The sequence below is a fragment of the Epinephelus fuscoguttatus genome, linkage group LG4, assembly GCF_011397635.1.
Source record: "Epinephelus fuscoguttatus linkage group LG4, E.fuscoguttatus.final_Chr_v1".
Taxonomy (NCBI): domain Eukaryota; kingdom Metazoa; phylum Chordata; class Actinopteri; order Perciformes; family Serranidae; genus Epinephelus; species Epinephelus fuscoguttatus.
This window is the reverse complement of record NC_064755.1, coordinates 25,210,481-25,234,305: the sequence shown is the minus strand read 5'-3', so window position 1 is coordinate 25,234,305 and position 23,825 is coordinate 25,210,481. Positions and strand designations below refer to the sequence as shown.

Sequence of the window (23,825 nt, the reverse complement as noted above, 5' to 3'; positions counted from 1 at the left end):
TTTTGCTCTGTGATTGAGCAAAACAACACTTGTTTTATTTAGGCCTAATAATTTATTTTTCAGTTTTCACAATGCTCGCACGCACTGCATGTCAGTCATAACTTTTCATAGTTTTCTTTTGTGTGGGGAACATGATGTGCATGGCGTGCACTCAGTACAGATTACAGATGGCGGATGTGAGTTGACCATGAATATACGGTCAGGCTTCATTCTTTAGCTGGCCATCAGGCCTTAAATTAGAGGTCTCTGTGGTCTGTCATTGCTGCCATTCAGGGCTTGACTGCTGAAACATGCTGTAACAACTGTCACTGTTCAAACTCACGCTAACCCTTAAGTTTGTTTTCTTGGTGTATTTATAGAGCATGTCGATGCTAAATAAATAAAAGAGGAGATTTTGATTCAGATATTGATTTTACTAGCTAAATAGCCTCCACAAATGCAATATTTCCTTGTGATCTGTCAGCTTTAGTCCAATGTCTTGACTGTACAATCACCAGATCCCTGCCCAGCTGCAAGTTCATCTCGGTTTAAGAATATGAATGTTAGCTTTTTGAACAATAATACGTAATTTTTAAATCATTAAATCATTTAAATGCCTTTATTAGAATGGCTTCATCATTAAAAAAGTGATTAAAGCATATGTATCAGAGCTGGTCCTCTTCCAAGTCTGCTTACCTGTGGACCTACAGGGTAAAACCAATACCTAGGCAGAGTCACAGCACAATACAGATCTTTATTGTGTTGTTTGCACATTGATTCCTTGCTTTAAACAACAGATATGCATCTTTGTGCAACCCACTTATCTAATAGCTAGTGTACATTGTTTGGGTTGTGACAGATGTCACACTGTATGGGAGAACACAGCTGCAGTCCATTTACACAACACATTGCAGTCTGTTTACTTTATCTATTGACTGCTGTGCCACAGAATATATTATACATTGCAGATGGAATAATTATCACTATTAGTAGTAATAGTAACAACAAGTGGTTTTCCCAGTAAATACATTCAGACGTGGGTTTGGACCTATTTTTTATTACAGAAATATTTGTGTCTTCAGCTTGTTTCAGCCTGGACACTTAGTAGGTTTGTCTTTATGTTTGGTGTGCCACAGGTTGCTTTTGGCTGGTTAATTAGAGCTTGTGCTGGAAACGGCCACAGACAGGAATTGATGAGAGACTTGTTTTAATGCAAATGTAAACCAATGAGCGAAAAATCTTAAAGCAGTTCTCCATGATTTTTGCACTCTGAGGCTATATTCAGACTGCAGGCAAATCTGATTTTTTTTTTTCAAATCATCTCTTTAAGACAGACTGTCTACACTGTTATATGCAAGTGTCCTGATTAGATTTGTGTGTCCAGACATCAGTAATCTATCTGCATGGGTTGCTGTGGTAACGAAGTAGGCAGTAATTACGTAGCTACGCCGGTGATGTGGCTTTCCAGCACGGACGGAATCATGAGAAACGGAGGCCCCTGATTTTACCCTCCAAACATTCACACTGTCAAGTCACGGTGCAGATAGTGCCAGCAGACAATTTATTTTGGCGTCCATCGATGGACTGTTGTTCCCCGTGTTTCTGCTCAACATTTCTGTCACTCTGGATTTGATGTTGACATAGTGTGTCTTGCTACAAGTGACAGGAAAGACACTTTGAAATTCGGTTTCACTGGCCAGACTGTCCGTGTCTGTGGAATTCAGATTGGAATGGCATTTCAAACCATCTCCAAATGTAGCTCAAATCCGATTTGCAAAAATTGAATTTCATGTGGTCTTCTTGCTGTCTGGAGTTTTTCAAATCAATTTGGATATAACCTGGATATGAAAAAAATATATTTTGGCTGGCAGTCTGAACAAAACCTAAGTGACCCCTTTTAAATTACTTAGTCATTTAAATCTGTGTTGATTAGACGTGAAACGACAAACCAATTCATTTATTGACAGAAAATTAAAAACACACAATTTGGATAGCTGATTAATTGTGTAAATTATTTTTTGCTTCTCACATTTTTAGATTTGCTGCTTTTCTTTTTTTATTTTCTATGATTGTATGATATAGGGTCTATTTTGGGTTTTGAAATGTTGCCTGGACAAAACAAGGGATTTGCAAGCTGGGGATTTCAAATGATTAATCAATTTATTGGCAAAATAATCAGCAGAATAATCAATAATGGAAATAACTTAGTTGCAGCCCTGCTGTTTGATTGCTTTCTGTTTACAAAAAGTCCATGTAGAAGAATTTGAGGACCATTTCAATGGTCTTACTGTAACTGTGCAGTAGTGAAAGTCCAAATGAGACAGAACTTTGCACTGTGCTCAAAACAACTGGTTGCAGCTGGCAGATGCAGTGTTGTTATTTCCTGCTGTTTGAATGTGTTTAGTCCAGCATGGTTCAGTAATGTGTGTCCTTTTGACAGCATGTACATAGTTGTGGGTGTGTGTTTGTATTTGCTAGGCACCATTGAGCTCATGTGGTTCTGCCTAACCATTGTTGGGAGTATTGTTGTCTGTGGCGGTGGTCTGTGGTGCATCAGCGTTTAGGTGGTTAACAGCTGACCGCTGGGAAAAGACAACCATTACATCCGTCCCATTATGGTCGGACTCAGCCTCCCAGATGTGCTCAAAGCATTGGCACATTCACTCAGCAGTGTTTGACAGATCTGTTGTGACAGCCAAGTTTAAATATAATCATTGCCCCAACATTTGTACCTATCCACTGACAACTGCCGCAAGGAATCTCAGATGACCTTTTTCAGAGGTTGAATATCAGCATGCTTTTTGAGCTCTGGTAGCAAGCACTTGTCACGCAATCGAATTACCACACAGGACAGACATTGTGTGGGCTCCCTTCACTGGACACACACACACACACACACACAGCCTGTGCCCCAAAGGGATAAGCCACATTATAGTGTGCATCATCTTATATTCATTCTGACAACAAACCCCAGTGATCGTACACAATTAAGAGCAGTTGATCTAATTATTTCATGGGTCTGGCTCTAACCACTGAGGGCATTTTACAGTTACCATATCATAAATATTGAATTTGGACTTGTGCATGCACCGAAAAGAGCTCAGCAGTGACAGAGAGAGTGCAGCTACAAGGAGCACCTCCCTTTCTCCGTCCACTCCTCTCCCACCCTTCCACAGAGGCAGCCTATGATGTAATGTTCCTGCTGCTGATAGAGCAACCCCCTCTCCTGCTTTTTTATATTTTATTCCCCTCCCCTTCCGATTTGCTACTGCCGCTGCTGCTCTCTCTGGTGGTGATAGTGGTGGTGGATGCGTGCGTGCGGTGCCGGTTCAGCTGCATCCCTGGGCATCTCTCGGGATCCCTGCAGAGCTTCTTTTCCTCTGTCACCGCTCGACAGAGAGCCGCTCCTACTGAGCACTGCAAGACCTTGTCCTCTGCTGATAAAAGGTAATTCTTCTGGCTCATGACACAAGAAACGTATTGTAAAAAGAGAGGAAAAAGGGAGTAGAGAGGAGGAGGAGGGGGGAGTGAAATGGGGAGTGATAGACAGAAGGTTGACTGAGTGTCCAGTTAGCTGCTGAGTAAATTGGTCTGGTCGCTGAAAGCTTCTTGTCGCCACGGTGCTGGATGCCATGGCAATTGCTCCCTCAGTGTGTGTGCATGTACTGTAGTATGGTGTTGGTTTCCATGGTAAAGATGAGACGGATCCCGTGCTGGCTCAGAGGTAAATCAGCATGTGTCGTGGAAAGCTGCAATTACCTTTAGGTGTGAAGTCATCTCTCATCTCCTGGGCATGTTTTATCAGAAATTACAGAGAGCTTTTTTTTGTTCACTTCTATAATAATCTTTTACAAGACTGCAACTCTGTTTTACTTTTTGATTCTTAAAAAATAATAGATTTGCCTCAGATAATTATTTATCTTACTTCCTTGGCACATATGTCTCACTTTGATTCATCTGCTCTATAAAAAAAAAACTGGGCGTGTACAATGACAGTCATGTAGCCGAGATGAATGATGCGGTGGGTGTTATCTGCATGCAGATTTCTTACTGCCACAGAAATTAAACAGTGACTTACGGTGTGTTACATAGATGCTTAGCCAAACACTTTTCTTTCTTCGTCATTGTCTTCCAAAGGGATGTGTAGTTCCTGCGTAGGACCACAGAGGGTTGGTTGTAAATGTACAGTTGGCGATTTTTCAGGAGTTGTTTAACCTTAACTCTTGCACTATATCAGATGCTAACTTAATATTTCATGTCTCGTCTGCCCCACATGTAGATGGCCTTATAACTAATTCATCCTCAGGATTCTCCCTGCATTTGAGTCATCACTCATTTCGGTTATGTCCCTCAGTACATTAAAACATTTCTCTTTTGTTGTAATCAGCTTCATGATCTAACACATCTCTTCATCACAATCTCATTACCCCCATTGGGATCTGGGTATATTCTGGAGAGGGGTCCCAGCTTGGATCAAGTCAAGAGACACCATGTGGTACTTTTAGGGTCATTTTATGATTTCCCCATAGGGAAGGGGTCATGTTTACAGTGCAGGTAATTGGTCTTTGAGACTCAGCAGATACACATCATATGATCCTTGAGGCCATTATTCTTCTGCGTTTGCTGAAAAATAGACTGTCTAGTCACAGCATGTGTGCAATTAATGGACAGCTGAAACTGAAAGCAAATATCCTCCTTAGTCATTTTCACCTTCATCATAAACACCTGAAAGTCGAGGTAACGTCATCGCATCAGTTGTGTTATTAACTACTGAAACTGCCAATTTGGTATGATTGCATTTGGCTTTAAGCTATTACCACCTACTAGGTAATAAATGATGTTAAATGTGCTGTGGGGTCTGAAATAATTACAAATCGGCGTCCCATGTGGGGTTGTCTGTTTAAATGTTTTTGCTCATTTCAGTGTGTGACATGTAAAGTAGTGAATCTGTTCTCTGATCAGCTCGGGTCTTTCACTTCCTGGTGGCTTTATAATGTCCTCTGACTGTGGGCAATGTGCTTGAAATGTATGAAATATTCTGTCATATATCAGTAAATATCCTTAGGGGCTGCAACTAACGATTTTCTTTTCATGTTTGTTGATTTGGTCTATAAATCATCAGTAAACTGAAAAATCACACAACACAATTTATAAAGCCAAGGGGACGTCAAAAATGTCTTGTTTTGTCCGATCAAAACTCAAAGATAATTAATATATTTTATATGAAAAGAAAAAGCAGAAGATTTTCACGTTCGAAAAGCTCAAACCAGGGAGTGTTTTTTTTTAACTTAAAATGGTTATCAAATTGGTTGCTGATTTATTTTCTGTCCATAGCTTAACTGATGAATCGACTTATTCTTGCAGCTTTAGAATACTATATATATTTGATTTTCTTAAAAAGAAGTTCAGTGGAAAAACTGTGTACTGTACACGTCACTGTCCAATCAACAATATATTTCTACACTAGGTGATTTTGAAATTTTTTACTTGTTTAAAAAATTCCCTCATTCTTGTGGTAAAAAAATAAAATAAATAAAAACCTCTTAGATTATTTGAAAAAAAAGCATTGTGTCAAAGCCGGTTGCTGCTTTCTTAGCTCATGAAATAAATGGTTTTCATAGGACTTTGATGATAGATTCATAAATAGATAGATAAGGTAGATTGATAGATATGGTAGATAAGAATTTTAGAAGAATGATAGATAAAATAACCACACAAGATAATTTTTTGGATTATTCACTTAATTAGATATAGTTATATTCAGGATATTTATTGATTCAACAGTTTCAGTCTGATATTGCCAGACAGCCATCCTGCTCATTGATTTACTGCATCTAGAGTGACTTGATACAAATGGCAATTTTAAAGGGAAATATGCAGCAGTATCAGAGTTAAAATATCCGTTAAGTTTATGTCGTCTCACAGTATATGAGGCCATATTGCCTACATGTCGTCTATGACATGAGCTTTGAGAAATCATACAGACATTGCTGGACTGGTGAATCCAATTTCTTGCCACGAGAAGACAAATAATTACTTGATTAAATTCTCCCTCTGTTGCACAGAGGAGGACATGGTTGTTACGCTATGTGGTAGTGGGGGTGTGCATGTGTGGGGGAGGGGGACGTGTGGTATAAAATACAGGAAAGTTGAGCTGCTGCCATGGACAGGGAGGGCCACCTGAGGAGCATCCGAGCTGTTCCTCTCGCTGTCTGTTGAATTTCAAGCAGCTTTGGAGCTGTGCCATTGGCTCTGGTTTGACAAATTGTTAATCCAATAAATAGTTTGGCAGTCAGGCCACTACAAACATATTTCTCTTTATAAAGATAAACACAGATTATGAAAGGATTGAGGGGAAAACAGTCACATGCACAACAAGCACCTGAAAGAGAGCCTGGTGTGATAAGCCACACTTACAGTATGATGATGCAGCAGGCGTGTGACTGGTAATACTGGGAACTCCAGCAGTGGTTTCAGACTGGTGAGTAATAGATAGTATGGTGACCTAGAGAAAATGAGCATGTGTGCAACAGCCTAATGAAAGGACCAGGGGTGAGTCACGTAGATGGCTGAAAAGCTCTCACACACAAACCCCAGGGATTGTTCGTTGGCATCACCTCCCTGCCAGAGGGCACTCATCCCACAAACCCTCTCTGCTGGAGAGCTACGATGTCAGAAGTGGTGGAGTAATGCCTTTGCTTGTGTCATGCTGCGCCATCACAGCTTCATTTTTTCCCAAACAGACAAAGCACCGGATGAAAAACCTCAACATCCCACCTACATACACCAGACCATCTGAGAAGAGTGTGATAGATCATATGCTAGGTACATTACACACCATCCAACATGCTGAAACAGTCACACTCAAAGCCAAAATGACTCATTCACCTTAGTTGTGGGTCACAATGTGCCACCTCAGCTGGTACTTTTCCGGACAGCTCATCCACCTTTACTACAGTTAGGAAATATTAAATGAGTATACTGTTTAGTTTAACATTAGTTTGTTTTTTTTCCCATTAGATTTACAAAACAAACCATGGTTTAATACAGACTTAAAGTAGGGCTGGAACTGATTGTTATCATTATCCCTTAATCTCTTGATTATTTCTTTCATACATTTATTTTCATTTGTTTATTAAATGTCAGAAGGTTGTGAAAAATTACCATGACAATTTCTTAAGTCCAAGATGCTGCCAGCAACACTCAAAATCTAAAAGATATTTCATTTACTATTAGATATGACACAGAAAATCAGCAGCACATTTGAGAAGCCACAATAACTGGCTTAATGACTTAATAGATGAACCATTTATTAAAATGTTGCAGCTTATTTTTCTGTCAATTGACTAATCAACTACTTTCATCTTTATTTTAACAATAATCCAGCATGGTTTAGGTCACCCTGAGGATAAAATGCACCTGACTGATATTGGTCAAATCATTTATCAGACAATACCTTAATAATAAGCCATGGCCTGCCGATGAGTTGACCATCGTAAACTGATGCTGCGTATCCAAACCCTTTTCAAACCCACAAAACTTTTTATTTTAAATGATAGTGTAGATTAGGGATGTGCATTTTAAGTAACTTCCATATTCAGGGTTCAACGCTAAGGTTTTTTTTTCACTTGCCTGGTCGGGCAAGTTGATCAGAGATCTACTTGCCCGAAGTCAGCTTTTACTTGCCCTATAAAAATTGTTTAATTTAAGCGGCTATCAAATAACAAAGACTGCAGTTATTTTTATGTTATGTAATCTTTATTCACACTGTATTTATTAATTAAAACAACATATGTCATGTATTATAGCTTAATTCCTACACAAAAATGACAGTGTCAGGGCTTAAAGTGAAAAATTTGTCAATCGTTCTCCGTCTATAATTTTGCGCCCTACTTGAGCCATGCCGACCTCTATTTATTTTTCACTCCTCTCTCCAGTTTTGCTGTATTAACACCGGGTTTAATATATTTTGCTTCCATCTCTCTGCCCTGCTCTACTCTACTTCAACGCTACTTAGCTCTCTCTCTACTCTACTAGTAGACTACCACATCCACCTGTTGCACAAAATGCACACAGCAGTGTTTCCCCTAGGATGGAGTTGTAGCAGCGGAGGTGAAGCACACGCATGAAAAATAATTTTCACATGCGTGAAACTTTTTTGTATGCTTGCAAAGCACAGCCTGCTGGAATGTTTCTATGTATCTACTGGCACCAGAAGGGCTCTTTAGGACTAAGTACATACAGTACATGTGTGCACAGTAATGAGCAGGTGAAATGTCTGTCTAGCTTACATATGAGGTGTCTCAAGATTTAGGAACATACAATTTTATTGAATATAATAAAAGTAAAAAGTCACATGGCATGCTGCTGTTTTGTGCTATGACCTATTTAAGTGTTGGAAGTTGTTATTTACGTGACAACGCCTGAATGCAACACAAGCTCAGCACGAGTGCTGTGCTGCGCTGCTGTGCGAGCAGCTCTTTGTCTGTGCGTAACAGCAGTCTGTTGATGGTTATTTACACAGTGTCCATAACAATAACTTTGTCAGCTGACAAACTGCACCGGGCTCGGGGTCAGGTTTGGTCAGGAAAATGCGGCCCGAGCTGCTGTAGCGTGCTCACCTGTGTGTGTGTGTCGGAACTCTGCCGTGCGCGATACAGAGAGCAGAGGAGAATTGTTAACACGTGACCATGTAGAGACAGAAATGACACGATGACATAACACCATAAATAGTATATTGTTATGTTATTATATGAAGGGTTCGTCGCGCAAAATAATATCAGTGGGGGCTGTGGGCAGCACATTGTTACACAGCGTGTGCCTGTGACTTAAGGCAGAGAGACCACTGCATCAGAGCGGAAGAGCACGTTTTAAAATACATTTATTTTATCAATTAGTTATTAACTTTTACTATTTTTAGCAACTTGCCCGATCAGGCAAGTGAGTTGTTAGTTTACATGCCCGACCTTGAGTTTTACTTGCCCCGAGCAATTGGGCAGTCGTTATTGTTGAGCCCTGATATTCAAGTACTGTACTAAAAAACAAACACCATAAGAATAGGGATGTGAATTGGCCAACAGAAATCAAGTGCAATTTGAAATTGGTTTATTGACAACCAGGCTTCAGTTAGCCTATTAAACCATAAATACAGAGTTAACAAAAGTAAAAAATCAGCAAACTTTCTGTTGCTGCGCGTACATACACGCAGCACTGAAGGACCATCTCCAAAGTCCTGAGCTCCTCTCCCCCTGGTCAGTTTAACATCTGCCCTGTTAGCACAAGCTAACACAGCAGCAGCAAACATTCAACACCAAGCTGCTAAATGGCTCCAACAGACTCACACCAACACTGAAACAGCTTGACTTTGTTATTAAACCTTTAATAACTGTAAGTCACGTTAGCTGTGTGATGCTAACAGTTACAGCTCACACTCCCACAGCAGAAGTCTCAGGACAAACAGAGAGAGACTGTCAGCAGGGCAAGGAGCCACTGAATGAATGTAGGTGGTTGGGTTGCAGTTACTCTAAACCAGTGGTTCCCAACTGGTCCAGCCACGGGTCCATATTTGTCCTTAGTCATCAGTTTAAGGTCCACACAGTTTAATATATTCAGGGTCATACTTATGTTTGGACATGTCATTGAGATAGTTTTCTGTCTCTGTCAAGTAGCCATCCGTTATTCATTATTTACTCTACAGCAGGAAGCGGCACTTCAAAATAAATGCTATGTGCCGGAAATTCACTGTACTTCAAAATAAAGTATGTTTTTAACAAACTTGACACATTCGCAAGTTAGTTACGGTCCATTTTGAATGGACCCGTGATCTACTACTCGGTCGTGACCCACCAGTTGGGAACCACTGCTCTAAATGTTAAACAAATACTAATGTCCATCTCTAGTGCAGATCCCAAAGTTTTAAAAGATACCAAACATGTCAGGGTGAATGTTGGTGAAATATGTATAAAATGATGGACAGAATATCTAGAATATTTCTGTTTTGATTGAATGTTCACCAAAAACAGTTGTCTGAGTCTCGGGTTTGAGTCCAAAAAAGACTGTATATGTATTCCACGAGAGGAAAGTAGGTTCTCAAGTACAAAAAATGAATCAGTCATGAAAGGATAAAAAGGTGGCACACCTTAAAAACTTGTGTTTGACTATTTATCTCTGTCTAAACATTGCAAAGGTTCAGTGAAGAGCTGGAACAAGTTGGTGAGAGGTTACACATCCCAACTACGTACAAGTAATGACACATTGGCGCCAGTTTTTTAGTTTCCTGGTTTTTCATGAAGACTAAGGCTGAGAAATCGGGCCAAAGGGCAAACGTAAGTGGTGTGAGACAAGGTGCGGCCTTGACTGAGCAGTTGTGACTTTGGTTGCTGTTTTGCTTCAGAACTCTAGTTAGTGTGTTCACTGGTAGCACTGAACAGATGCCTGACGAAAGTGTTGACCACGGCCCTGCTGTTGTTATCCAGCCACTGACAACCTGTAAGATGCACAGCAGTGTTTTTGCTAAAAGGTGATACATCTTTCACTTCTTGTTCAGTGATTTTTGTAGCTGAAAACCTGCTAGGGTCTCAGTGTTATTGTGCTTCCTTTCTACTGGGAAAAAAAGAAAAAGGTTGACACTCCAGAGGAAAGCACTTTGTTGTCATAAGGCCATAGGTAGCTTCGACATGGAAAGACAGTGTGCTGTCTTCAAATGTTCAGTTCTGTGTCCATTACTCTGATAAAAAGTAGTTGCTGTGATAAAGGCAAAGAAGCGTGAGGATGTGAACTTTTCTTTCTTCTTCTTTTTTTATTGGCCACATTTTTCTGTCACATGTTCACAGAATTACAGTGTTTCAACATATTGGACAATGCTGCGTTAAGGATCACACTGCTGCTGTAAAGCCAAGATTTGTCTCGATGACACTGTGAAACGGTGTAACGGCTGAACACAGAAGTGATAACATGAAGCAGAGAGTTAGGTGTCAGGGTTGCTTGGTTGTCTTCAGTGCTTCTGTCAGCCTCAGTAACTCTAAGTAGCCTAGTGCCGCTATCTGGTGTGTTTCCATTAAGCTAATATGTGAAACACGAGGGCTTATCGCAGAGCTGTAATTCCTAGACTGTTATTCATTTATATAGAATGACCTGTCAGCACTTCTGCCAGCTGTGTGTGAAACATCCTGAGGAGAACGATCAAATTTGCATTTTCATGTGGTCCAATGGAATCGCACAAGCTGATAGTATGTCCCACTTTTAAAAGTAAATGTTATCACAGCTCCTCTCAAGTATACAAAGCTTCATTCACCTCACCGAATGTTTCTGCCTCAGTCAGAGTGATCAGGTGTCTGGGTTGTTTGTACATAGTTCATTAATCATCATGTGACTCATAGATCACATAAGTATATGAAAGAACATTATCATCACCTAAAAAAGTACAGTTTTGTTCTTTTAAAAGATATAAATATTTACAAGAGAAATTTGAAATACAAAACCACCTCTTCAGAATATTCTCAAGCAAATACAACCTTTCACAATCATCAGGTATAAAGGTTGAATTTTATTCACCACATTCACAAATTCTGTACACTTTCAAGCTCACGTTTTCAAGCAGTATAATTAAATGTCTTACATCTTTTAATATGCTTGTACAACGCTAACACATTTTTACAGGGTTCCCCTTGATCCTTAAAAAGTCCTAAAAGGCACTGAATTAATTATTTTTGAAAAAATGCCTTAATTGGTATTAAAACGTCATAAATGGGAACATGGGAAGTAGATTTTTTTCCTCTGATGTAACATTGTAAAATCTCAAAATAAGTGGTGGCATCTTTTTTTATTTTATATTTTCTTTAATAATTTACTGAATTCCTATCACATTAATGTCACACAGATCAGCAACACCTACATTTTTCAGAGCAGAGGATCCATTGTCCGCTAGCTGGCTGTCATTGTACCTTGGACAACATGGGAAAGTGAAAAATTCAACAGAAATTGGCTATTTAACCAAGATTTTGCAGTATCGCTGAAACCAGGACAAGGCGATGCATGAGACTCGTAAAACTGGCCATAAATTTCATTCTGAGTGGCATTAAAAAATTTTAAATCTAACTTGCCTCAAGCTGTAGGAAACCTTTTTCAAAGATAGCCCACAGTTGACATCCATCTCTTAACTCAAATTTTCCATTGTCCCTAAAATGTAATGGATTATCAACTATTTCCAACCAATTAACAATTCTGCGTTTTTTAATTGTAACTTTTGGGGTGCACATTGTGTAGAAGTCAGGCAGAACGGAAGCAATGAAAAGCGACATTTTGAGAGCAGCCACGTTAACAGGGTCACAAGCAATGAAAAAGGCCAGTGTGTGTGACCGATCTGAGCCGTGTGTTTAGACGTCTGCCGGAGGGCTCCTGTATTTTCTATGGATTGTTTACAAAAGGTCGTCTGCACGGCAGTGGCAGGTGGTCCAGCTCAACAAGAGGTGTTTCACCAGTCCAACAGGAAAGGGGATATCTGACTGACACAGGCTGTAAATAAGACATCCATTGAGTAGCCTTTCTGTGGCCTAAGTACGTCTCAGGTGACCGCGAGGAATCTTGACTCTGCACAGATACACTGAGCCGGCATTAAGAATCCCAACACCTCAAACTTGGCATCGCGTCTCCCTCCTTAGCAGTTGCCTAAAGTGTATAATTAGCATCTGCTATTTTAGAAACAGGCGTCCCCGTCTCAACACCCCGCTATCTTACACTTCTCTCTATTTACCCTGGAAATATTTTTGGAGAAGGCATGTGAAGTTATTTGGTAACACTTCACTTTAAAAGGATTTTTGGAACACTTTGGTGGACATTTTTTGGCATATCATGAAACATTCACATCTTCCTTTCCCTCTATCATCCATTGAGAATACATGTTTAAATACATACATGTTCAATTACAAACTTGAGATTTTTAGAGCGTTTTATAAATATTAAAAGAAAGGTAGTAGCAGCAAATAAATCCAGGCTATTTTAGGGCTGCATAACATGAGGAAAATATGTAATATGCAACAACTTTATTGATTTTAGTAACTACGATATTACTTGAGATAAGCAGATATTGAAGTCTTCTTAGTTCTTGAGTCAGACTTGCGGAGTACCTGTGCTTGTGCCACATTGTCCCTCCTGTATCCAAATTATTGCCAGATGGCTGATGTGCTATTTTCTCTCTAGCATTCACACTTTCGTCGGCACTCATCTTGTCACACTTTCCTTAAACCATGCAGAATAGTACAGTCGCTCTAGTCTAATAAACCACTTGCATGTGTGCAGATTCTGACCAGTCAGACGATGCCTAGTGGCATGTGCACAGCATGGTGCATATCAGACAAAATAGTGCCTACAGACTGAATGTAATGTAATAGTCAAAGTGAAATATCACAGTTGACGCGTCGCCGTGACATTAAAAAACTTTATTTTGTGCAGCCCTATCTCTTTATCTAAAACATATAGAGCAGTATATGGTTCATAGACGTGTCCCCTTTACATTTCATGAAACGGCCCCTTCTGAGACTGTTGCGTCACTTCTGTTTCTGTACTTTCAGTGTCATGGCCTGAAAAACTTTGTCCTTGCCAGTGTTGTGAGTATTATTTTAGAACTGACTTTGTGGCTTAACTTTACACACTGGCTCTTATTTTCTACTTCGTGTGCCTTTCATGTAGTCTGTAGTACAGTAGCTGTCTGCTGGGTTTGTAATTGCTGAAATATAAAGGCATTTGTTGTATTTCATGTCAGCAGGGTGGCAGTGTTGCAGCACTTGGGAAACCACTGTCTGATTATATGATACTTGAAAATGAATTCCTTATGAAGAAGTGAACAAATAGAACTTTATGCTCAAAACTGAGGGCACAGGACAGGAGGAGCGTATATTTATACCATGACAGGTACAAAGTGGATGCACCAAAAAAGGAGAATATATTGATGGTGAAAGCCTGAAATATACAGTGATGTAGCAACCTTACAGCATCCAAGTATGGCATAGTAGTGAGCTTATTAGTTTTTGCACACCGAGCTGTACTTTTTTCTGAGCATGCTGGACTTCTCCATGTTGCTAAAGGAATGAATGGCTCATGGTTAGATGGCAGATCTGTGGTTTTACAGTGTGATTACACAAATTTTGTGGCAAAACCAAAGATTTAATAACGTAGCCATAACTTTAAAGATGTTTCACTTCTCGCTGATATCAAATACATAGAAAGCAGTTAATTGATGACTGTGATTTAGGACGGACAGAGTTGTTCTCTTTTTTTCCCCCGGTAGCTTGAAGTTAGTGGTAATTACAATCATTAAAGTCAGTCTTTATGTGGATGCAAGCAGCTGGCTGAGAGGCAAACATCTGCAGTCCATAACAAGGGAGCCAACTCCCAGGAGAGCTAAAAAAAAAAAAAACAGCAAAGAAAAAAGAGCTCCAAGGCTACGTTCAATGTGATTAGGACTTTGTCTCATTAAGTTCCTGCTCACATTATGAATCCAGCCACGTCATGGTATGTTGCATAAATGTTTTTTTTGTGTGTGTGTAACCTCAAAATGTTGCTTTTGCACGAGGTGGGAATGAGTTCCCAGAAACCTTAAAGTCTTGTGACCAGAAAATCACAAGATGCATTTGGAAGTTTTTGTTTCATTTGTTTGCATAAGTTAAATTATATATATTACACTGGAAATTTGTGTGAAGAAAATGTCTCTCTACCTAGAAAATCTAAAACAAATTGACATTAAACAATTTTAAAACAGAAATTAAAGTCTTATTGTTCTTACGCTCCTCTCATATGAGGACACTCGGTTTTTATTGCTCCTCTGCCCTGAGCCCTCTGTAATATTTTCCTAATTACACGTTGTAACATATTCTCTAAAACGTAATAATGGTTCAACTGCTCCTAAAAAATATGAGTGATATTTAAATTTAAAGTGAAAAATGAGTCAAGATGATTCTGTAGAAGTGTGCCCGCCTCTACTCCCTCATCTATCCCTCCCTCCGTCCCTCCCTCATTCCCTGACAGTGTGTGATGGGAGGAGCTGAGTATGTTGAGTGGCCAGAGGCAGACTGTAGTACGACACAGTGTCAGTGAGAGGGAGAGTGTGGACCTGCGGACTCAGAGCTGTCATATACGAGAGCTTTAAACGCTTTCTGTGGATTTTCTTCTGACACTTCCTGGAGGAGGAATCAATCCGTCTGTGTCACCTAAAGGAAACCTTTTTTAGATCTGAGGGAAGTTTTTGTTTCTCGGCAGAGTGGGACAGAGTGCAAGTACCGCCGTTATAGAGACTACCCCTGTGTTCATTAACTGTGTGGTGCCGTGGCTTCATGAATCATTGATGTAAGTACGCTGTAGTTCTGGTTACCTATTGAAACGGTGCCAAGATAACCTGTCATTTGCTAGAGAATTACATAAAAACCTTTTATGACTAAGCCTGCGTGGGGTTTGTTGTTAGTTCCTCTCTTTAAAGGGAAAAGTGGGTGTGAGCAGACACGAAACAGCCCTACTCCCTCTCCAGTAGGTCTTTATCGCAAGGTGATAGCAGGGCAAGGGGGTCATTAAAGACCCAGCCTGAGTGCAAGATTCTGTATGTGTGTGTTGTGCTTGTATTTGTGGGTGATCGTGCATGTGTAGGAGCTACCCTTGCATTAAGCTATGTTGGTGATGGACTTATTTTCTTTGGAAACACAGCTATTTGCCTGGGTGTGTTCGTATTTTAAGGCTTGCAGGCTTGTGTGTGTGAGTATCTCTAGTAATGCAGAAGGAAAACAGAGGATAGCTCTGACTCTTTAAGCCGAGGCACAACTCATCATGAGTGAGCCTGTGACTGGGAGTGGGGCCTCTTTCCACAGATAGGAGTGACTGAATGTGGCAGCCAGTGCACACACATCCTCTCCCAGCCTGGAAACTTTGTGTGAACCCAGAGGAGTGTGGAAAAGCTGATGGGCGAGAACAAGAACATATAAATATCAACACAAAGTCTTAATTGTCTCAGTGCGTCTGGTTGTGATAGCTGAGAGCCAGCACAGTCAAATTGTTGAGTTTTTTAGTGTTTATGATGTGATGCTGGCAGCAAACAAGACAGAAGCATCAGGTGTTATTGTGTGAAATTCAAATCTCTCACCCACACGCTGCTGGCAGCACAATTCAGACTAATGCCAAATTGTTAGATGTGTGGGTGGTAGTTAATGGATAGAAACCATAAATGGAAAAGTTTGTCAAAAAGTCAATGAGGTTAGCTTAAGATTTTTATTTACTCTTCTTGCTTACTTTTGAGTGTGCACTGCCAAGTGCCTTTTACTTGAAAAGCTCTCAAGCTGTTCCCCCGGTATCGTTACAGTTTGAGAAAGCAACTAGAGAATATGTGTCATTCTCCCCTATTGAGTGGACTTTAGTTTTTATTATTTGCTTATTTTAAGTTAAAGAACTTTCTCAGTCATATTTCAAGTGACAGAATTTATGGATATTTCATATTATATTCAATGCATAACAATAACAATACAGAACAACTGATAAACTGTACAATTAACCCAATTAGTAAACTCTAGCTCTAGGAAGTAAAATGAGCGATATGGATGAATTTTGAGCACATCATTTTCTGTGAATATTGCATCAGAGATTACTTTTCCTGAAACTGTAGGAGCTTTTTACTTGAGTCTCTGTACTTTTTAATGTTTTTTAGTCAATAATCATACATACTTAAAGGTCCAGTGTTTAGGATTTACGGTTGTTTTTTACAGAAGCCCAGAACGGACAAACTAAACATCATGTTTTTGTGTCTTCACGTCAGCCACTGTAGTTAGCAGTCCGCCCGCGACAAGCCAAACAGCGTCTGAAAACACTGATTTTTAACGTGAAACTGCTTTTTTCAGTGTTTTTAATGGTTTAAATCACTAAATCTAGTTGTTTTGGAGAGGAAGAGACATGTGCTGGTAATTCAGCTCCTGGTACAAATCTCCCCAACATCTGGATCTGAAGTTTTTAGAGAAAAAATGTGAGCACACATTAGCAGGCGCTGGGCTAGTGGCCCATTTGCAACATGTTGAACAGCATCGCAGAAACACTGATTTGTAACATGAACCTGTTTTATGCAGTGTTTTTACTGGTTTTAATCAACTGGTCTGTTTATTTTGGAGAGGAGGAGACTTCTGTGGGAAATTCGGCTCCCCGTAAAAACCTCCTGAACAATGAGCACTGAAGGAATACTAACAGGGAGTTAACGCTTGACATATGGTAAATGTTTAAGCTAGTTGCAATATGCAGTCCTCACCACTAGATGCCACTACATCCTACACACTGCTCCTTCTTTTTTTTTGACATAGTCGGTGTTCTCTTCTTTCTGTCATTTGGATGATTTGTTTGCTATTTGGTTGTTTTAACTCCTAACTAATGACAGTTCCATTTAGTTTTTCTCACTGAAATGAATGAAATGCTAATAAATACACAATTTCCCCCCGGAGATTAATAAAGTATTCTGAATCTGAAATAGGCCTGTTGTATATCCAAAAAAACAAACAAAAAACAGTGGAACCAGTGTTTGAAGACATACAGTATAAACTATTTGCTTGGAATAATAATTTGTGTCTGATATTTTGCGCTACATCTACTTCCCACTCACTGACAATCTATTAATATGCAATTACTGTTCAGTTAATGAAATTTCCGCAAAATCACATGCAAATCACAGGAAAATAGATCATGTGTGTCCCTCATGATCTATTTGATGTTAGTTTCCATTGCACTTTGTTAATATTGCTTTCATCAAAACACGTTTTCTACCTCAGACAAGTGTAAAAACTTTTTTCTGTTTTTTAAAGAATTTCCGGTGTTTTCACTTAGTGTTTTTTAAAGCACAAATTGAAAATGTGCATAAAAACAGGTGAATGGAAACCCACCTACATACACAGATCCTCAAATGATCAACAAACATCTAACCGAATTGGAATAAATAGGAGCTTTCATGATCTTTTGAGAGTGGTTGATTATTCCACAAGAGGGTGGAATATAATTAGCCGCACTATCTCATTTGCGACAGAGAGAGTTTTTGTTTTACGGCCTCATATATGGAGATTCATCCGTCTGCTGTAGGAGAAAAGCCTGTCTGTGCTGACCTTGGCCTGCTGTTTTCTTTTGGTTTGATCCACAAAGAAAACAGCTGGCAGTTGCATTCTGGATACCGGCGGCCTTGACAATGAACTGCCTGTATGATGCTGTCAGAAAAGCTTTGGCTCGTTGGTAAAGCATGGTGCCTGTAATATCAATACCTCAAATCCAGACCTCTTCAAAAATATAGGCTATTTCATAACATGGTGATAATCAGTTGCAGAGAGCACGAGTATATCAGTGTTGCAGAGTTTAACTGAAGTGCTGAGGCATTCCTTTGCAGAGTGAACATTTATCTGATGCAGTGCAGCTCTACATCAAGTCTGCTGAAAGAAATATAAGCAAAAGGATAAAATTATGCTTCTGTGTTGTAAAGCTGCTCAAAGCAGTGAGCAACCTGTTGCAGATTACTAAATCTGTTCAGAGGAGAAAAGACAAAGAAGAAATAAATCATGCTGCATCTCACTGTTTTATCACAGCTTACTCCCCTATGCTGGCCCCATATGCACATGTTTCCATTTTGTCAGCATATCCCAAGGGCATTTTCTCAGCATTAGGCTACTCTGATCCTTCTCCTTCATCTGTTTATACAGTCAGGTTGAGTCTCTTTCTGTCATTGTCTGTGCGAGACAGAGATTTTTCCTGTTTTTTTTTCTTTTATGTGTTGTTTTGCCCTCCATGTAGTTTGGTGTTGCAAATGTTAGTTTAGATTTCATGTCAATAAGAAAAGTTTAAACAAACCGTCTTTAAACATGTGTGCAATTACAGGCTGAAATTTATGTGACAAGTGCATAGCTCTGAATTGGATCTGATGCTGTTGTTTCTCTCAAGAAATTCAAGGTATTTAAACGTCAGCCAAAATATTGCGAGAGCTACACTTACTGCAGTAACACGACTGCAGTAACACAACTTGGGCAAAATGAAAACAGAAAGTCCTAAAGCTTTGCGTAATGTTGTCTCATCTAATTACTCTGCAGAACCAAAATATGATACAGATACTGTATAAAGGGTTGTAGAAATCTGCACACCATCTTGCCATCAAATTTGTCATTTGCACACAAGAAAGCTCTTAGAAAAGCGAAACCTGACGGCTTGAAGCCATTTCTGCTTTATTTACCAAGCTACATCAGTAATGTTTCACATTCTGTTCGTGAGTTGGACTGAGTTGCGTTATTTTAATTTGGGAATGATCAAAATGACACTGAGCTCAGCAGCTGTTGGTTGTTGAAATGTAGATGTTGAGATTTCCACTTTTTATGAACACTTTGCAGGATTTTCCCCCCAAAAATGTATAGATGCATGCAAAAGTAAGTCCGCTTAACCACCACCTATGTCCCAGTGTGTTTATCTGCATGGACTTTTAAATTTTCTTCTTATTGTCTGTAGTCGGGACCTTCCTGGACACAGTGCGCAGGTGAGGTCGGGACTTTATAAATAACGTAGCGCCCAGGTGCCAGACCGTGAGCAGCACGCACCCAAGAGGAAGCTATGAAAATCATGAAAACAAAGATGCAAATACAGTGAGGCGAAATCCCACGCGAACAAAAGGTGGGGCTAGCTTTCACTGTCACTTTCTTTGGTGATACTGTTTATAAACAGCAGTTGACAATTCCTGCATAGTCGACCTTTAAGGACTTCCATGTTGGTCTAAAAGTTGAGTTTCAAAGTTTGTTTTTGAGCTTGGAAAGAGCAGCTGACAAAATAATCAAAGAAGTCCATTTAGTAGCTGTTAGTGACCTTTCGATCACATCGCATGATCTTCAGATCTTGTGATTTTATCTGACTTTGTTTCTGTTTCTGTTAAAATGAGTGAGAAAAGGGTTAATAGCTGAGGCACGTGAGGAGTGGGCTGTGTAGTGGCCAGTCACTTGTAACCTAAAGGTTAAATACAGGCCTTCAGGGAGTCCTGTTACTGTGTACTCACTGATGGGAACTCTGCAAACATGCATTCTGGGAGCACAGCGGGCTCCTCTGTTTATTCCCAGTCCAGCACTGTGCCACGATGTGGGAAATAACTGTAGACGTGGAACATGGCCAGATTTCTGTATTTGCTCTAGTGTTCAGGGACCCTCAGATCTGCCTTTTACGTCACGTACGTATGAAGCGCTCCGGGGGCTCGCCTTGTTCTCGCAGTGTCTTATTTTAACTGTACACAAGCCTGTGAAACAGCTTTGGGAAACCATGCGGAGTATGTTTACACGTAAGTCAGCGTTTCTGCTGTGCTGGTGTGAGAATTGCAAAATTGTCTTTTCAGGGTGTGTTTCCATCACCCTTCACCTCGCACCTGTTCTCCTTACATGTTTAATAATAAAGTGCTATTTTAACCCTCGTAGATATGTGTACCTTTGCACTCCCGACACTTTACTTAAGGGATGACTATAAGGTGCCACACACAGCAAACGTGCATCAGATTGTTGTTGGTGGGTGGATATGTTTGTGCGCTGCCTGACATAAGTATGAGAGTAGGCCTGATTAATGGGATCAGCCTCCAACCGAGCCTTGTTTAGCAGCCTGTCCCTCCCCCACTGCTGTGATTTGATATCTCTGAGCATTCCAGGTTGTGCCCTTTACTCTGCTAATGGTGCTACGGACCCTTTCAGACATTCCTGCCCTAACTCTCTGATCACAGAAGTCTAATTGCCTCACTGTAAACAACCTGTACTTTCTTTTCATATTAATCTACAGTGCCATTATTTATCAGAAGGTTTGCAGTGAGATATTTGATGCACATCACTGGTTGAATTGCATGCTTTCTACTCTTTTGACTGACAGACAAAGTTGTTCCTCTGTAACCTTGGACACAAATAGTGCAGGGTGGGTCACATGCTTTTCAGTCAGACATCCTTGCTGAAAGTTATGAATGAGAAATGTGTAAGGGAAGATGATGGGGAGGAGGAGTGATGCTGGTATTTAGTCATTCAACGCTCTTCTAAGATCCATAAACAGTCCTGTGGGAGGTGAGTGCGCACGTTTCATCCCTCAAGAACACTCCTCACTTTAATGGTCTGGTAGTGTGTAATGCAGCCTGCTCTGGTTCATGTTATCTGCTCGGTGTCCCCTCTCGTTGGAGGAATGCTGAACACTTTATTGCTCCAAAGTTTAGGGGTTTTGCCAGATCTTACTTTTTTGTCCATGTGACACTCTGTTTTGAAGTGGAGTTGTATGAGGTACTCATCCATAGTTCAGTGTGTTACATACAGTAGAAGCAGCAGGAGTGCCGATAACAGAAGCTAAGCAATGCACTGCTGTGGGGGCAACAGCAAAACAGATTCTAGCTACCTGAAAAAAGTTTAAACAGATTAAGTGTGTGCTACATTGAGAGCATTTTCACCACTTTACCTTTCCACATGATTTGATGGGGAAGCTTTAATGACTACAGTTCCCCATCTAAGCTCTCATCAAAGCCACCAGACTCCATTGACAAAACAGTAATTTTGGTGCACTGAACACAGCTGGTGTACTGCTGCTGTGACAGATACTTTGTGTTATTGTGTGGCTTTGGTGAATCTGAGCTAGTCATTTTAAACACCAAAGTCACACAACAACACAAACAAAATGACTGATTGAGGCAGCAGTACACAAGCAGATCCTGTGTTCAGCGATGTTAAATCCTTGTTTTTGTCAATGAAGTCTGGCTTTGAATAGAGATTTAATCTCTACCTTGGAAATTGCTGTCCTACTGTAAGGTAAAGCAATGAAAGTGTTTCTAAAAATAGCATACACTTAAACTGATATTGATTTTTTTAGGTGGGACTCATTTCAGATGACTAAAATATATTTTGTTGCCCTCCACAGCAGCACATTGCTTTGCGTCTGTGTTGGACTCCAGCCTGATTCTCCAAACTGGGGGTGTGCCGACTGTAATACACCCACCATGAATAAGTACCCCATCCAATCCCCCTTCAGAAGATCGGAGCTATCCCTTTAAGGAGTCAATATACTTCATCTGAAGTGCCTGTCGGGTCATCACCTGTGTCTGTCACTTTAGATGTGTACAAACAAATGTAACCTCGCAAATGAGGAACGTCATGTCTCTTTATTATGGCTTGCTTATTATGTGGTCTCCCAGTTTGGCTATGTAGAACAGTTATTAACAGTTTTTTGCCTTCGGATAAGGTCGGACGACACATTATACAAATTACTGTTTCAGGCATGCCCCGGCCTTGACAACCAGGAGATTAGCACAGTAGTAGCAAAAAGATACTGTTTTCTTTTTAAAATCTTGTACAGAGGATCTTTGACACGGTAACATAATCTCTTTTCCTCAGTGCTTCATGCCTCTAGTCCAAGAGATGGAAATAGAGATAGAGGAAGGGGGTTAAATGTAACAGAGACCACAGGACAGCAGCAGACTAAAAGCTTCCTGTGGCAGAACAGAGTGTAAGCCAGATCTGGCAGACTGGCTGGCAGGGCAGATGTTTTAGGTGAGAGGCACAGTAGATAGCACCGTCTGAATAATTCATCAGATGGGATTGAAGATGTGATATATTAAGACACAGCACACAAGCCATCTTATGGCCTCTTTCAGCACTTTTTGTGCAGCGTGAGTGGCTGCAGGGCTCAGATCCCCCTACATCTCTGCTTTCTTTCTGGCAGTTATCCACCAGAGTCTGGGCAGTGGAGGAGACAGTTATAGATGTGCTGGCTCTCGGTCTAGCGAGGCCTCCAGACATCTGGAGGGGATGAAGCTGTTCAGCATGCAGGTGCAGTTTAAGCTCACAGGAACTAACACTGTTGATGCTTTTTTCTCCCAATATGACTTCTGCTGTGGTCAATGGGTCTTACTGGTTTAGGTTACAGAGTGAGGATACATGCCTTCCAGTAACTCAGAATATATGTTATCTTGTCTGCTTTCACTTTGACAGGGGACATGTGCTCTATATGGCAAAATAATCGTACCGTTTTCAGAACTAAACAGTACTTCATATATGTGTATGTATTAAAATTGCTAGTTGGGGGAAAATAGTTCACAGTCTGAATTCTGGCCTCTATACTTGTCTGCTTTTCCTGATGTTTACATTGTGATACAAGCAAAACCTGCCTTATTTATTCCGTCCCAGCTCATGGGTCAAATTGCTGACCTTACATCTTATAGTTTATAAATAATGTGATGAATCACTTGCCCTAAAGTAGTGTCAGAGCACAGCGTGAGCTACACAGCAGCCTTTTGGGTTTGTAGGAATTGAGTGACTTTGGGAGAGTTAAGAGAGTTGATGTTTGCCAATATGACTTGTCTGTTTTCTTTAAACACTACATTTTTAAACTGATGTCACCAAAAAAAAATGGGACTTTGATGTTTCTGGTTTACAAGGAATATATCTAAATATTTTGGGTTATAGATTTTATTCTAAATCACATCTGATAGTAAGAAAGATGTTTTATTATTAACAGTAAAGTTTACAGCAGTAGTACTTTTTGTCCATGTGGTTGCAGCATTACTGACTGCTTTTTACCTCTAAGTTGTGAAAGTAGGTGAAGATGTCGGAGGACGTGTCACAGTGAGGAGGCTCAGCTTTCTAGTAACAGATCATTTCACCTCCATCTTTCCATGACATCAGCTCACACCGTCATGCACCAGGCTGTGGGGACCTGGGCGCTTGTATGAACGTGTCAGGACTCTGATTGCATCTCAAACACACAAGTGTGGGCTTTTCACTGCAAACAAAGGTACATGAACTTCGAGGGCGCTTTTGAAGTTCTGAACACTTCCTATCTTAAACTCCAAGCTAAGAGTTTGGCATTAA

The 23,825-nt window shown here is 40.2% G+C and overlaps 1 protein-coding gene across 3 annotated transcripts in view; it reads left to right on the top strand.

Annotated features, from left to right (window-relative positions):
* The window catches only part of sema4ba (sema domain, immunoglobulin domain (Ig), transmembrane domain (TM) and short cytoplasmic domain, (semaphorin) 4Ba), a 95,408-nt gene that overhangs the window by 26,572 nt on the left and 45,011 nt on the right, over nt 1-23,825 (top strand). The window contains exon 1 of one of the 3 annotated variants that reach the window (XM_049574626.1): nt 3,327-3,426. The exons of 1 other annotated variant lie outside the window; for it this stretch is intronic. The gene's annotated coding sequence lies outside the window, so the exon portion shown is untranslated. Of the gene's footprint in view, nt 1-3,326; nt 3,427-15,052; nt 15,319-23,825 lie in introns of those variants that run through there. One more of the 3 variants, XM_049574623.1, reaches the window with a different exon arrangement.